Here is a 14,331-nt window from a genome sequence, read left to right as displayed (position 1 = left end):
TGAAAGACTCGATGAAACAAATAAATGGGTCTAGGGTTTTCAGCACACTGGATCTCAACTCCGGATACTGGCAAGTTCTAGACCACTGACAGCCTTCATGACACCGAGAGAATTGTACAAGTTTATGGTAATGCCTTTTGGATTGAAGAATACTCCTGCAACCTTCTAGCGACTGATGGATAAGGTATTGTCAGAATATGTTGGAGATTTCTGCCAAGTGTATCTCGACGACATTTTAATTCACAGCAAGAATTTTCAAGAGCACATTGTACATTTGAGGAAAGTGCTGGAACGACTGAAAATTCATGGACAGACCTGCCAACTGGAGAAGTACCATGCTATCGAGGAAGATGAACTCCCGCGGATCAAGCAACAAGTACGTCAGTTCCTTGGCTTGTGTGGATGATATAGCAGCTTCATGCCACACTACGAAGAGAAGGCAATACCACTCACTGTTCTACTCCATAACAACTGCCTGTGCCGATGGACCAGTGAGGAAGAGGCAGCATTCCAAGGAATTAAGGCTGCGATATGCAACGGTCCCGGTCTAGCCCATCCCGACCCTCAACAGAAGATGTGCCTGCAGACAGATGCCAGCGACTCCTGCCTAGGAGCAGTGTTATCCAGGAAAGGAGTGACAGCGGAAGGGACATCATCGAGTATGCCAGCAGAAAGCTATCCCCCACCGAACAATGCCACTGTACTGCCAAGAAGGAAGCCTTAACCGTGGTGTGGACCATGGGTAAATTCAGAGGCTACTTGGAGGGAAGGATGTTCCAGCTCTACACCGATGACGCAGCTCTAAAATGGTTGAATTAGGTCGCTGCCTCAAAATCTAAATTGATGCGATGGGCTCTGTCAATCGCAGGATTTGATTTTGATGTGTGTCACATCCCAGAACCGATGAACATAAGAGCAGACAGTTTATCTAGGCACCCGGCGATGGAACCTGTATTTGAGGCGGTCCGTTCCGAAACTCGTCTTATCCATTTTTTTTTTTTTAAATGAGTTAGAGGTAGCATTGCCTTCTTGGTGGTGTTTGTGATAGTTCTAACACAAAATTAAGCACCAAAACTCGCCTTTTCCCATAGAAATCTGTCACCAAACTTAGGCTATTGTTCCATAACTCGCCTTATCCACGGCGCTTGTCGTTCCAAAACTCGCCATATACAATCAACCAATAGGAATGGATAATTTCAGTACGTGACTCACGCTACAATATACCCGCGTTTTATGCCAGTCTTTCCACTCTTTGAGTTGCTCTTGAACTGTGTTAGTCTTTCATGCAGTTTTGTGCTGTGAATAGAGTGTATTAAGATGACCGAAAATATTGCTCTTGTTGTGGAAGGTATATAAAACTTGCTAATACAGAACAGTTTCACATTCAGTTCTGCCAAAAGACATTCTTGAATGTATTGCATGTCAGCAAAGATCGGGTTCAGAGGATTGCCAGAAACCACTTCACGACAGGGAAACTTCCAACAGAAAAGAGGAGAGGAGCTAGGATCAAACCAGAGTACACTGAAAAGAGGCACTCCCTGAAACGTTTCATTGAAAGTGTGCAGTGTTGTGAAAGTCACTATTGCCGCGGAAAGTCACCGGTCAGACACTATCTACCCGGAAATTTAAGCATCGCTAAGCCTTACAAAATGTATAACAAGAAATCACCTGAAGAAGTGAGGGTGAAGCGGTGGTTCTTCCGTGAAATTTTTACGCGTTGCTACGACATAGGATTCGGAACACCAGTTACTGATGCTTGCTCAAAGTGCATAGAGCTCAAGGAGAAAATTAAACTTGAAAGTTCGAACGTATCATTGAAGAATGATTTAATCTTGGAACTTAGAGTACACAAACTAAGGGCTGCAGCTTTTTTCAAAAAGCTCCAAGAAGAAAGGGACAGCATGGCAATATTTTCATTTGACTGCCAAAAGAATCTTGTGAATCCAAAAGTTCCAAATCAAATTGCCTATTACAGTCGCAAATTTTACACCTATAATTTTACCATTGTGAGGGGTACCTCACATGCCAAGTTGACAAAGGAGAATGTTTTTACATACACATGGATGGATCATGAATTCAACAAGGAGTCTAATGAAACGTCATCTGCAGTTTACCATCGATTATCACAAACTGATTTGTCAAACTTCACTACTATAAGAATTCGTGCGGATGGCTGCGGAGGACAGAACCGCAAATCTACAATGATTGCAATGTGCTCATATTTCTTGACACACACAGCTCCGCCTAATATAGAAAGTGTTGAATTGGTCTTTCCTATGACAGGCCACTCATTTCTGCCCTCTGACAGGGTATTTCCTCAAGTCAAGAGAGAGATACGGAAATGCCCTATAATCTGTAATCCTGCAGAATATGAAGACATCTTTAGCAAACATGCTGAAGTCTTCAAGTTTGGCAGAGACTGCTCGGTGAACAATTGGAAAATGGTTTCTGAAAATATGATGAAAATGCCTGCAACTTGGCACTTTGAGTTTTCTTCAGTGAAACGATTTGTTATTAGCAAAGACTCACTGGGAAATGTCACCCTTATGGGGAGAACCTCATTACAACTCAAGACATCAGTTTAGGAAAATCCGTAATGAAAAAGGGAAAACGCCTGCGAGATATGCTGATGCCACCTGAATTATTGCCAGGAGTAAACTTGAATCCTGCCAAAGTAAAGGACGTAAAAAGTTTGCTTGAAAAGCATTTTGGAATGGATTGGGATAGGAATGAATTGCTTTCTCTTTATAAGAATCTGTTCACCACAATTTCTGTAGACGAAAACAATCTTGTTGAAGAAACAGAAGTTCTTTGTGATGGATCTCAAGAGGAGGGAACATTTTTGAGAGTCTGATTAGCAACAAAGTGTTTTATTGTTCAAGTTACTTCTATTGTGAGTACAGTGTAGCCTATAAAGGAAGAATTCTCTCCAAATACTATGGATAGGTTGTAAATATGATAAATCACACTGCTGTGTTTAATTTATTTGTGAATATCATTATACTGATAGCAAAAAGGTGCATGAGTGTACTGGTGAGTTTTATTACAAGATTATATTCTCAATCCTTTCATTTTTCTTGTTTAAAAATAAGTTGTGTGAGGTAATATATTTTGAATATTTTTGGGTGCTCCAAAACTCGTCTTATCCAAAATACAAATGTAATTTATGGACGTTCTATTAATTATATTTATAATTCTTCAGTAAGACGACCCTATGACATTGGACTTGAATGCGTCGTAATACATTTGAACAAGTGAGACTTATATTACAAAAATTACAGGTTTTTTGCTTTTCCTGAAAAATCATATGATGGATAAGACGAGTTTTGGAACGGACCGCCTCATTTAATAATAATGCTAATTGCTTTACATCCCACTAACTACTTTTACGGTTTTCGGAGACGCCGAGGTGCCGGAATTTTGTCCTGCAGGAGTTCTTTTATGTGCCAGTAAATCTACCGTCACGAGGCTGATATATTTGAGCACCTTCAAATATCACCGGACTGAGCCAGGATCGAACCTGCCAAGTTGGGGTCAGAAGGCCAGCGCCTCAACCGTCTGAGCCACTCAGCCCGACGGAACCTGTATTTAGGAGCATCATTGTCGAGAGGGAGTTTCCACAAAATCAACAGAGCGAACTCAATGAACCTGTCCTTATGATCATCAAGAAGGAAATTGATGTGGAAGTAATCAAGCAATGGCAAGAACAAGACAAGCCCTGTAGGACCATGGTGCAGTGGATTAGGAGACAGAACAGCGATAGTACACTCGTCCCGAGGGAATTCAAGATCTGCTCCAAAAACTTCTGGGTTGACGGAGGATTCTTAATGTACAGATCGCACCTCTCCGATACGCCTGTAGTAATGGTGATCCCTAGACAGCACACAACGGACATCCTCGGGAAGTTCCACGACAGCCTTGAAGCCGGACATCTGGGAGTTGAAGAGATATATTAGTCTATCCGACAAAGATTCTTCTGGGTCAACATGCGGAAAGACATCCTGGACTATGTGAAGGGATGCTACATCTGCGCCTGCACTAAGGCGAGCAACAGGAAGGCAGATTCCAGTCAGCGAGGAAGATGGCCGCAACGCTCTTGGAAGGTCATAGCCCTGGACTTGACGGGTCCTTAACCTAGAACATCAAGGTGTAAAACAGGACTGCTAGTAATCACCGACCTCTTCAGAAGATGGATTGAGGCCTTTCCGATACCAGAAGCCACGATGGGATGCATCACCAGTCTTCTACAAGAAGAGGTATTCAGCTGCTACGGTTATCCATGGTGCGTTCTGTCAGACGACGTGAGTCAGTTCACGTCAAGGAGGTGGCAGCAAATGATGACTGAATGGGGTGTGGAGCACTGGACCACCCCTATCTACAACCCAAGGGCCAATCCAATGGAACGACGGAACCAGGAGCTAAAAAGGATGCTATGGGTCCACCTAATATACAAAGAACATCAACTGTGGAACCATCAGATACCACTGTCACTCTTTGCATTGCGACGAAGCATCAACCATGTCACTGGCTGTTCCCCAGCGGAGCTGTTCCTTGGTCGACAGCTATACGGCACCGGGGATTGGGAGATTCGTCCACCACCCACTTCTGGTCAAGATGATGCAGCTGTCTCCCTAGCAGAGTGGCAGCATAAGCAACAGCAGGATATCAAGGCAAAGGAAACATTGGCTGAGAAGAGAGCCCTTACCCAGGCCAAGGCTCAAGATGTCGTAAAGACCCAGATCTTCCTACCAGGCCAATAAGTGCTGCGACTTGACCACCCAGCCAGTAATAAGACTGGAGGGTTTCACGCAGGTCTGGCGCCTAAGTGAGTTGGTCCCGTCGAGGTGGATGAGCAGCTCGGCCATAGGGTCTACTTACTAAAGACCAACCCTCCTGTCAAGGTCCACACAACGGAGTTGCGGCGTCTCACCTTACCGCTACGCATATGGAATAAGCCTGATACTGCCACGGGTCCACCTGGAAGAGAGACTACTAATGACACAGAACAATCTGGTTATGAGGCAGAGAATGCATCGACTACCACCGAGGTAGGGGCTGGCAGCGAGGCAACACCGACCCCCGACACGGCACGATCCGGTCAAGAGGAGGAAAGCACATCCAGCGACTTCAAGGAAGAGAGAAGATACAATCTACGACCAAGGCAAAGTCGACGAGTGTGATAGACTGTTGAAATTGTTTCAAGTTATAGGGGGGATATTGACGCAAATGTAATACACTAATATACGAGGGGCGTACTATACTGTTTTACACTTCATTTTTTGTACATCCGGGTATGGTTCACATTTCACTTTTGAAGGTGGTGACATGTAACTAGTGTCTTTTACCACCATTTGGTACCAGCACACGCTCAGGGGCCAACGAATCCACTCACCATAGCCATTTCACACCAATACTGTCAGCACAGGAAACAGTTCTGTAAGGAATGTGACAGTGTCAACACCAGCCAACACTGCCCAGATGGAACAGGCCATCAAAGGAAACAAATGCATCACATTTACGGAAAAGGAGGCAGCCACGGGAATCAGCCAAAACATCCTGCAGTGGACCGTTAACGGCCACTTACAGTTGGGGAAGGTGTCATCCACGTGGGTGCCTAGACTCTTGTCTGCAGACGAAAAGCAGAGGCGTGTGACGTGTGCAGAGAACCTTTGCAACACTATGATCAAGATCCAGCCAACTTCATGGCTAGGCTTGTGACTGGTGATGAGACATGGCTCCATTAAAATGAGCCGGAAACGAAACAACAATCGATGCAATGGAAGCAAAGGGGCAAACCACCATCAAAGAAATGTCCAACAAGTGATTATCACCTGGACGGAAACATGAAGAAACCTCTGTGTGGTCGCCGTTTTGCGGATTTTTCAGAACTGGACACAGCTGTCAAGGCATGGGTACCAGAGATGCCAACTTTCAAGAAAGGCAATTCGTAATGTAGCCGTTCGGGCACCGGGGAGGGTGTGACGGGCGTGGCGGCCGTAGAATTTTCTTTTTTCGAGATCTTACTAACGTACATATCATTGAAAAATTAATGAACAACATACAATTCAACCAGATATTCAAAGACTGGCATATAAAGAGTGTATGATTTTTACCCGCTAAAGTAACAGGTGATCTGCAGTACATATCTGAGGTAGGTTGAAGGATCATTTCTTTTGTTGAGTACTGTAGTTGCTGCCCTTAGCAGCTTGTAGTTGCTTCTTTGGTAAACGTACACTGGTGACATGCTATTCTGTTTAATATCATGTGCTTCCTCTGCACTAACAGAGCACTTAACAATTCGGTGTTCAGGTTACGTCGTGCATACCTATCTACGAAATGCCACTGTAATATTTGTCCCAAATGGAACATAATCATTCCTTTTACACAAATGAAGTGAAAAATCTGAGGTAAATTAAGCAATACCGTCGTTACTAGAGAAATATGTATACGTTCTTAGGGGCTTTAGACAGGACTCACTTATGTTATATTCTGCTGCTTGTGCCGTCTTTTGTTTCTTTCTTGAAGTCCAGGGCTAGCACTGACGAATGGGAGTCCTATGTCTGTGAATTCTCATTATCTTTGTCCATATGACTAGCGCGGGCAGTTCAAACAGCAAAATAAATATATAACTTTTTTGTTGAAAGGAAAATACCATGATCCCTGGACCAATACATATATCATTTATGAATGAGTTAGGCCACAAAACGAATGAGCAACATGAAGAAAACGACACCTAATTAATGAAAACAACTTCAGTGAGCAAAGACATCACACACAAAAGTGTTAGACAAACAAAACACATACGGAAGCACTGCAACGTAGCAGAAAAAAATATTTGTAAGGTAGTAAAGTATGTATCGATTTCATTCTCTTCAAGTAAAACATTTTGTACTATTTCTTAATTTACCGCATATTTTCGAGTGTATTTGTGTAAAAGCAATTATTATGTTCCATTTGGGACAAATATTACAATAACATTTCATAGATAGGTATACGCTACGTAACCCGGTGTTCATATTAGCACAGAACCCAGTCTTGTTCTTCGTCACCATACGCAACTGAAAATTCGCGGCTACACACACTACAAAAACACGCGTGAATGAGATTTTGAGGAACGCAATAAACAGGGCCATTCTTTCGAGTATTCCTCCCTAAATTTTTGAACTACTTTTGATTTATTACTAGCGTCACTAATCACTGTAACGTCACCACACGTATTTTCCTGCACAATAAATCGCTTCATTATTTCAAACCTTTCGCATTTTGTAACACACGATTAGCATATACCCTACAAGAGCAACATATGTAAATTTGGCAACCAAAATCGCAATAAATACTTCAACAGTCACGCACGCAGTATCTACAACGAAACTGAGTTTCTCACCACTTCGCCGCCTAAACAAAGGCAAAACAACTCGCATACTTGAATGGAAATCTGGTCATGTGACGAAGACAACAGCTCCGCAAGATATATCACTTCACAGGTGCCGATTTCTCCAGTAATGGAAGCACACACTGAGTTCGGCGCGAGAAAACTCGAAATATTCTCAAATGAAGGACAGGAAAGGGGTATAAATGATTACCGAGAAATCCGAAAATAATATTCTGAGAATTAAAGCTGTAATGGCATTCCTTGTCTATACTTTTGAACACTTCATACACTTAGATTTGAAAATCAACAAAGATCGTAATTTGAGGTGTGTGATTCGTAAAGGCGTAATTGTGATGGGAAATTCGTAATTATCACGATTGAATCATAATAGTTGGTATCTCTGGGGTACACAGCACTCCAAAAGAATTGTTTCAGGAAGGTCTGAAGGGACCGATACATCGATGGCAATAGCGCATACAATTACAAGATTATGTTGAGAAGGTGGACGTAACAACTGATGTGCAATGTACTTCATTTTGGTAGAAAATAATAAAGTGTAAAATAATATAGTACGCTCTTCGTAACTTGGAAACAATACTCTCTAACTCATGGGTAAATAATGCAAATATCGAGCTGGAATTATCATTATCATTATTATTATTATTATTATTACTACTACTACTACTACTACTACCGTGAGGTATGGCTATGAAGTGTTTACATCGAATAGTATTATTATTATTTATGTAGTTGTGTATGAACTTTATTTGGTATAATCATGATCATATTATTTGTCAGGTTATGTCATGAAACATCTGCTGTAAATATATTAATATGTGTTTATTTAATGTAAGAACATGTAATTTATAGTATATAATTTATTATTACCTGTGTATATGATTTGTAATCCACTGCAATATTGTGCATTAAGTCCAGAACAATGCAATGTGCGACTAGATTTGTGAAGAAAGTTCCTTACATTGTAAATAGGCTATTGGAGACTCTCAAATTTACAAGAAAACATGTTGTGTCATATTCTTCTAGAAGCCTAGCCAGTTATTTTAATGAGACTTGTGTGGAAGTCGTGAAGTCATGTTGGCCAAGTGTTGGAAGTCAAGCATGTGAATTTTGTTGGGTTGGTAGTTGACATGCATCTGTTGCAGTCTTCTTCTTATTCTTCATAGTAGTGTTTTGTTTATGATGGCAGCTTATTAGTTTGTGGGTATAGAATGTGTGTGAATAACTTGTAAATAAAATAGTGTACACTACTGACAGCATTTCGTGTGTGTGTCTTTGTGGCTACATCAGATTATCTTTCATCCTCTGGTCGCAAGTGACGCCGGTGGTTATTCTTCAATTCACCCACGCTGCGAATATCCTTGCATTGACCTCTTTGACAAGTCGGCCATCATCAGTGATTGTGGAGCCAAGATACTTGAATCCTGTCACTCACGGCAAGTCCTCACCGTCTACCTGAATGGTTCCGATTGCTTGTGGATCTGACATCATATATTCAGTCTTCTTTTCGTTTAGGCACAGGCCGTATTGTGCCAGCCGACTGCTCCATTCTTGGGTATGGCATTGCAGATCAACCTGGGTCTCAGAGGCCAACATGACATCGCCTGCACAGAGAACTGTCCGTGGCGAAGAACAATGCAGGTCTACTGTTACAGTGTCAATTATTAGAATGAACAAGAGCAGTGACTAAGAAATATATTGACAATTTCAATATATCCAGTAAATAATATTACATCAGTCTTGGGACTAATTTCAGCCACTAAGTGGCCATCTTCAGCCAAAATTAAATTAAACACATTATGTGATAACTAAAACATATGTATACAAGACAAAGACAATGTTGCAGGAATAATTATAACATTAAAATACATATAAAACAAAAATTATGGTTGTGATCTTCTTGTCATAATATGATGTCTTTAAGTAGAGTTAGGACCTCAGGCAATGAAGTGAATCTCTATACTGAAATGTACAGTATATCTAATGTCTGATGTGGAACACACACTGACATGCTGGAGGAAGCAGGCAGGTCATGGAAACAAGTACTGACCTGTTGTCAGACTGATGTAATATTATTTACCTGATATATTGTATTGAAAAGATGACCTCTCTTGTCAATTTATTTCTTATAATTGCACTTCAATACGGAACATAAATGAAATTTATAGCTTGTAAAGAGCGGTGACAGCGCTGAACCTTGGTGAATGCCGACAGTGGTGGGAAAGTCACTGGATGCTCCTGCGGCGACCTGAATATAACTCCATAGCTCTGCATAAAACAGCTGAACCCAGTTGACAAGGTATTCTGGGATGACATATTGCTGATGATGCTGATGCTTGTTGTTTAAAGGGGCCTAACATCTAAGTTCATCGGCCCCTAATGGTACGAGATGGATTACATGATATGATATTTAAAATTTTAAAATTTATCCACTGACAATAATTTAAAATAAATGAAGATAGACAATGATTGTGAATTTAAAATAATCAGTGGATCTAATCTGCAACGACTTATTTTCAGTAAAATTATAGATGATAGATTATGTAGAATAAAACATTGCCTTAAAATGCAATAATATAACACGCAAATTAGTATTTTTAAAAGCACATTAAAATATACAAACACAAATTAAAACAGTCAAATTAATAAAACATAATGAACAATAATACAAAGACTAATACGAAAAACTACGTTTTTATCCGATAAAACAAACCACTATCCCTCATAAAACGGATGAAGAGGTCTGCTGACTGCTCATCATCTCGCAGGATGAGGGAGATGGCATTCAGGAGTTTTAGACTACTGCGCAGACCAACCTCGTCCACGCACTCCGTAAGGATGTGTACCATGGTAAGACGATCGCCGCAAGTACACACTGGACGGGGTCTCCTTTCAGTAAATATGAGTGCGTTACTATACCGTGACCGATCCAAAAATGACATAATACCACTGCTTCCCTCCAAGAAGCACGAAAGGAAGTCCTCCATACCTTTGTTGTACCATTTATCGCTCACAACTTATTTGTAGGTGGAGTGGCCTGCCACTCCATCTCCCAATGGGACATAAACAAATGTCTCAGCTGAGAGCGAATACCACTTGCTGGAACCTTGTACGGCAATGGGGTAAATGTAAAACCCTCCTTGGCAGCCTTATCAGCTACCTCGTTTCCCGCTACACCCATGTGGCTTGGGAGCCGGAAGCTTGGGAGCCGGCATCCGAACACCTGGCCAGCAGGTCCTGGATCCGCTGCACCGGAGGGTGCCGAGGAAAACATGCATCAATAGACTGTAGCGAGCTCAAGGAGTCGGTACACAGCAGAATGTGTCGGCGCTCATCGGACAGTGCATACAGCAGAGCTTCAAAGATAGCATAGAGCTCTGCTGTGTACACACTACAGGTTGTCGACAACGAACGCACAGCCCACTTTCGTTTCTACCCTCGAACCATCCGTGTAAGCGACAAATGAATCTGGATACCGGCCAACAACGGACAGGAAGAGCCTCCAATAAATTGAGGGGACCATGTTTTCCTTCGAGCCAGGGTGTAGATCCCGGATTATTTCAGGTCATCGTATCGTCCACGGAGGTACCCCACTTGGTTGTCTGACATGACAGGGAACAGAAGGTACATCAAACAATCTGTGTCTGCTATCAAACCATATTCCAACCGGCCACGCTGCTCAAGGATAAGCAGCATACAGCCGACGGTTTCCATTGTGGAATACGCAAGGATAGCTTGGGTGAAGTAGCATCTGTCGCAAATTTGCAGCATAAGACAGAAGCATTTGCTGGCGCCTCAGGAGTAACGGCGGCACACCAGATTCAGCAAGCAGGCTAGCAAAGGGGATTGTACGAAAAGCCTCCGTTGCCAACCTAACCCCGTTGTAGTGGATGCTATTCAGTTTCGCAAGGACGCTTTGCCTTCCTGATACATATGCTGCACTGCAGTAGTCTAACCTGGATAAAATATGTGCCCTATAAAATTGTAGGAGCACCGTGCAGTCATCCCCCCCAAGTAGTGCTGCTAAGAAACTTCAAAATATTCAACTTCTTAGTGTATTGCACTTTTAACTGCTGCAGGTGTGGCTCCCACGATAATTTGCTATCGAAAAGAAGCCCAAGAAATTTGTGTCAACTATGGGAAGAGCAACATTCCCTAAATAAAGCTCAGGATGCGAGTGAAGAGTGCACTTCTGGAAAAAGTGTACAACAGAGATCTTTCCAGTTGAAAACCGAAAGCCATGTTCTGAAGTCCACTGGTCCACTCTCCTAATCGCATGCTGTAATTGTTGCTCTGCGACTGCTATATTACGCAAGCTATAGTGTAGAGCAAAATCGTCCACATATAACGACAGTATTACTGCTGAATGAGCAGCAGCAACAATACAGTTCATGGCAATCGCAAACCGATTGACGCTAAGAACCGATCGCTGTGGGACTCCATTTTCTTGAACTGGTATTGCGAATATGCCCTCCCTACTCGGACAAAGAATAGACGGAGGGACAAATAATTTGCAATTAATACCGGCAAGTTACCTCAGAATCTCCACTGATGCAGGACTGAAAGGATACCATATCACCATGTGGTGTCAAAGACCTTTTCTAAGTCAAAGAAAACAGCCACCAAATGCCGTTTGCGGACAAATGCATCCTGGATGGATCTCGCGGTGTACCAAGTGGTCAATGACAAATATGTAGGTGGATGGTCCGCCTAGTCAATACTAAATATTAATTATTTATATTTATTTACATAAGTCTAGTACATGTTTCAAGAATCTATATACATTCCCTTCATCAGCTAGTCAAATTAAAATTAAAATTCCTGTACACAAAAAGACCTAATAAAAAGGGGGGCCCCCATTAAGAAATCCAAAACTATTGCCTATACAATTTAACATTTTTAAAATCAAAGTGTGGATGCATGGAATTAAATTCCATCTAGTCGAATAGGATAAAACACAATAGAATAGAGTCATAAACAAAGATGTCACTAATAGTCAAGAAATCTTAAATAAGTTAAATGAAATCAAACCTAATTTGAAATTTACGAAAGAGGACGAAGTCGATAACTCATTGAATTTTCTAGATGTAACAGTTACGCGTAAGGTTAGCACTTTTGATTTCCAAATATTTAGAAAACCGATACAATCATCTACAACTATAAACAATTTTTCTTTGCACCCAAATTCACATAAACAAGCATCTTTTCACAGTTTGATTTATACAGCACTTAGAATCCCTCTATCTCCCAAAAATTTGAAGAAAGAATTATATTAGGTACCTCACTAAACAAAATGGTTTCAAAATAGAAATGATCAACAAATTAATCAATAAAATTAAGAACAAGTTATCCACAAATCTGATACCAGAAAAAAATTAACAAACTGAGTATGCTACATTCACTTTTAATAATCCAGCTATACACCAGATTACTAACGTATTCAAGAAACATAATTTTAATATAGCTTTCGGAACTACTAATACTAACCTGTCCATATTCTTTAAACATAAAAAAGTTAATTATGATAAAAATCGTTATTTGAGATCAGGAGTATACTGACTCAAATGTACTCAGTGTAATTTTTCATATGTTGGACAGACTGGGAGAAGTTTTATGACAAGATACATGGAACACGTTAACGCGGAAAAACATAGGAAATGCTCAGCGATGAGTTTACATATGAGGGAGACTGGTCACAGATTTGAATCCATAGAGAAAGACCTAGCAATAATTAGAAACATAGAAAAAGGGAGAATGTTGAACGAATTAGAAAGTTTATATATCTATTTAGATCAGACGTACAATAAGCAACAAAATCTTAATGAAACCACGGACAGTGAAAGTATGTTACATGAATTAATGCCGAAATTATTAAAGCCAGTTAGTTCGAATAAATTTAGGATACCTAATATATTTAATTGTTCATACTCTAATACTCCTCACATACCTACAGATATTAAGCCTACTTCCAGCAATACAGTTGACTCCGCCCCTTTGTCAGCCTCGTCACAGTTGACTCCACCCATCCTCTCCTCCCTTCCACACTCCCCTATTCCTTCCCCTCCGAGTTCACTGCTGCCTCTGCAGCACAGTTACAACACCAGACTCAGAGCCAACAGAAGGGCAGCAACCAACACAACAGTAGATAACAAATAACTTTCAACTAACATGTAAGTCCTCATCTGTTTCAATTTATGTAATCCGAATTCTCTCCTTATGTTCAACTTCTTATTTCATCTTTTCCTTCTCTTACAGAAAACATTATTTCAGTATCTACTGACATTTCCTGGCAAGGTTTCAGCCAATAGTATTACCTACAGTGCTAAGGGCCACTTACAATTTTTCAACCGATGCTTCTGTCTCACTTCATGCTGACGAATTTCATCAGCGGCGTTGGACATATTATATTTATGACAATCATGTTTATGCTTATGTTCACGCCCTCATGTCGATGGCTTTATATTATTACCACTTTGGTTTTCCACTAACATTTTAAATGAACTGTTTTAATTGGAATTTTAATGGAAGAAGTTTTAGTCTCCGACAAGATTTTAGTTTAATCATTGACAGTGTTTCCATTAGCATCTTTATATATTGTATCATTTTTCACATTTTTATGTCCCGAATTTTTATAACTGGCTAAACGTTTAGCTTCCACTTTTAATATTAGTTGTACTCTTGATTGTTTTTAGGCTGAAGATGCCCTTAATTGAGGGCAAAACATGTCCCATTTAACTGTGAGTCTATTTATGTAACCACTATAAGTGGAAATAAAAGTAGTGAATAGGTGGATTAAATTAAAACACCTTTATTGTTTTGAACTGTAAATTTTCAATACGGACCAAAAATGAGATTTATAACATGTAATACGTGGTATGTTCCGAGCTGTCAGTGGAGAGATGGCGTGGGAGGACATCAATAGATGAATAAGTTTGGATGGT

The 14,331-nt window shown here is 40.8% G+C and overlaps 1 protein-coding gene across 1 annotated transcript in view; it reads right to left on the bottom strand.

Moving 5' to 3' along the window:
* Clk (circadian locomoter output cycles kaput protein Clock) overlaps window positions 1-14,331 on the bottom strand; it is a 938,225-nt gene that overhangs the window by 747,400 nt on the left and 176,494 nt on the right. The gene's annotated exons all lie outside the window — the stretch shown is intronic.

Source organism: Anabrus simplex, chromosome 2, assembly GCF_040414725.1.
Source record: "Anabrus simplex isolate iqAnaSimp1 chromosome 2, ASM4041472v1, whole genome shotgun sequence".
NCBI lineage: Eukaryota > Metazoa > Arthropoda > Insecta > Orthoptera > Tettigoniidae > Anabrus > Anabrus simplex.
Note: the sequence above shows the minus strand (reverse complement) of the source record. Positions and strands in the feature narration are given on the sequence as shown.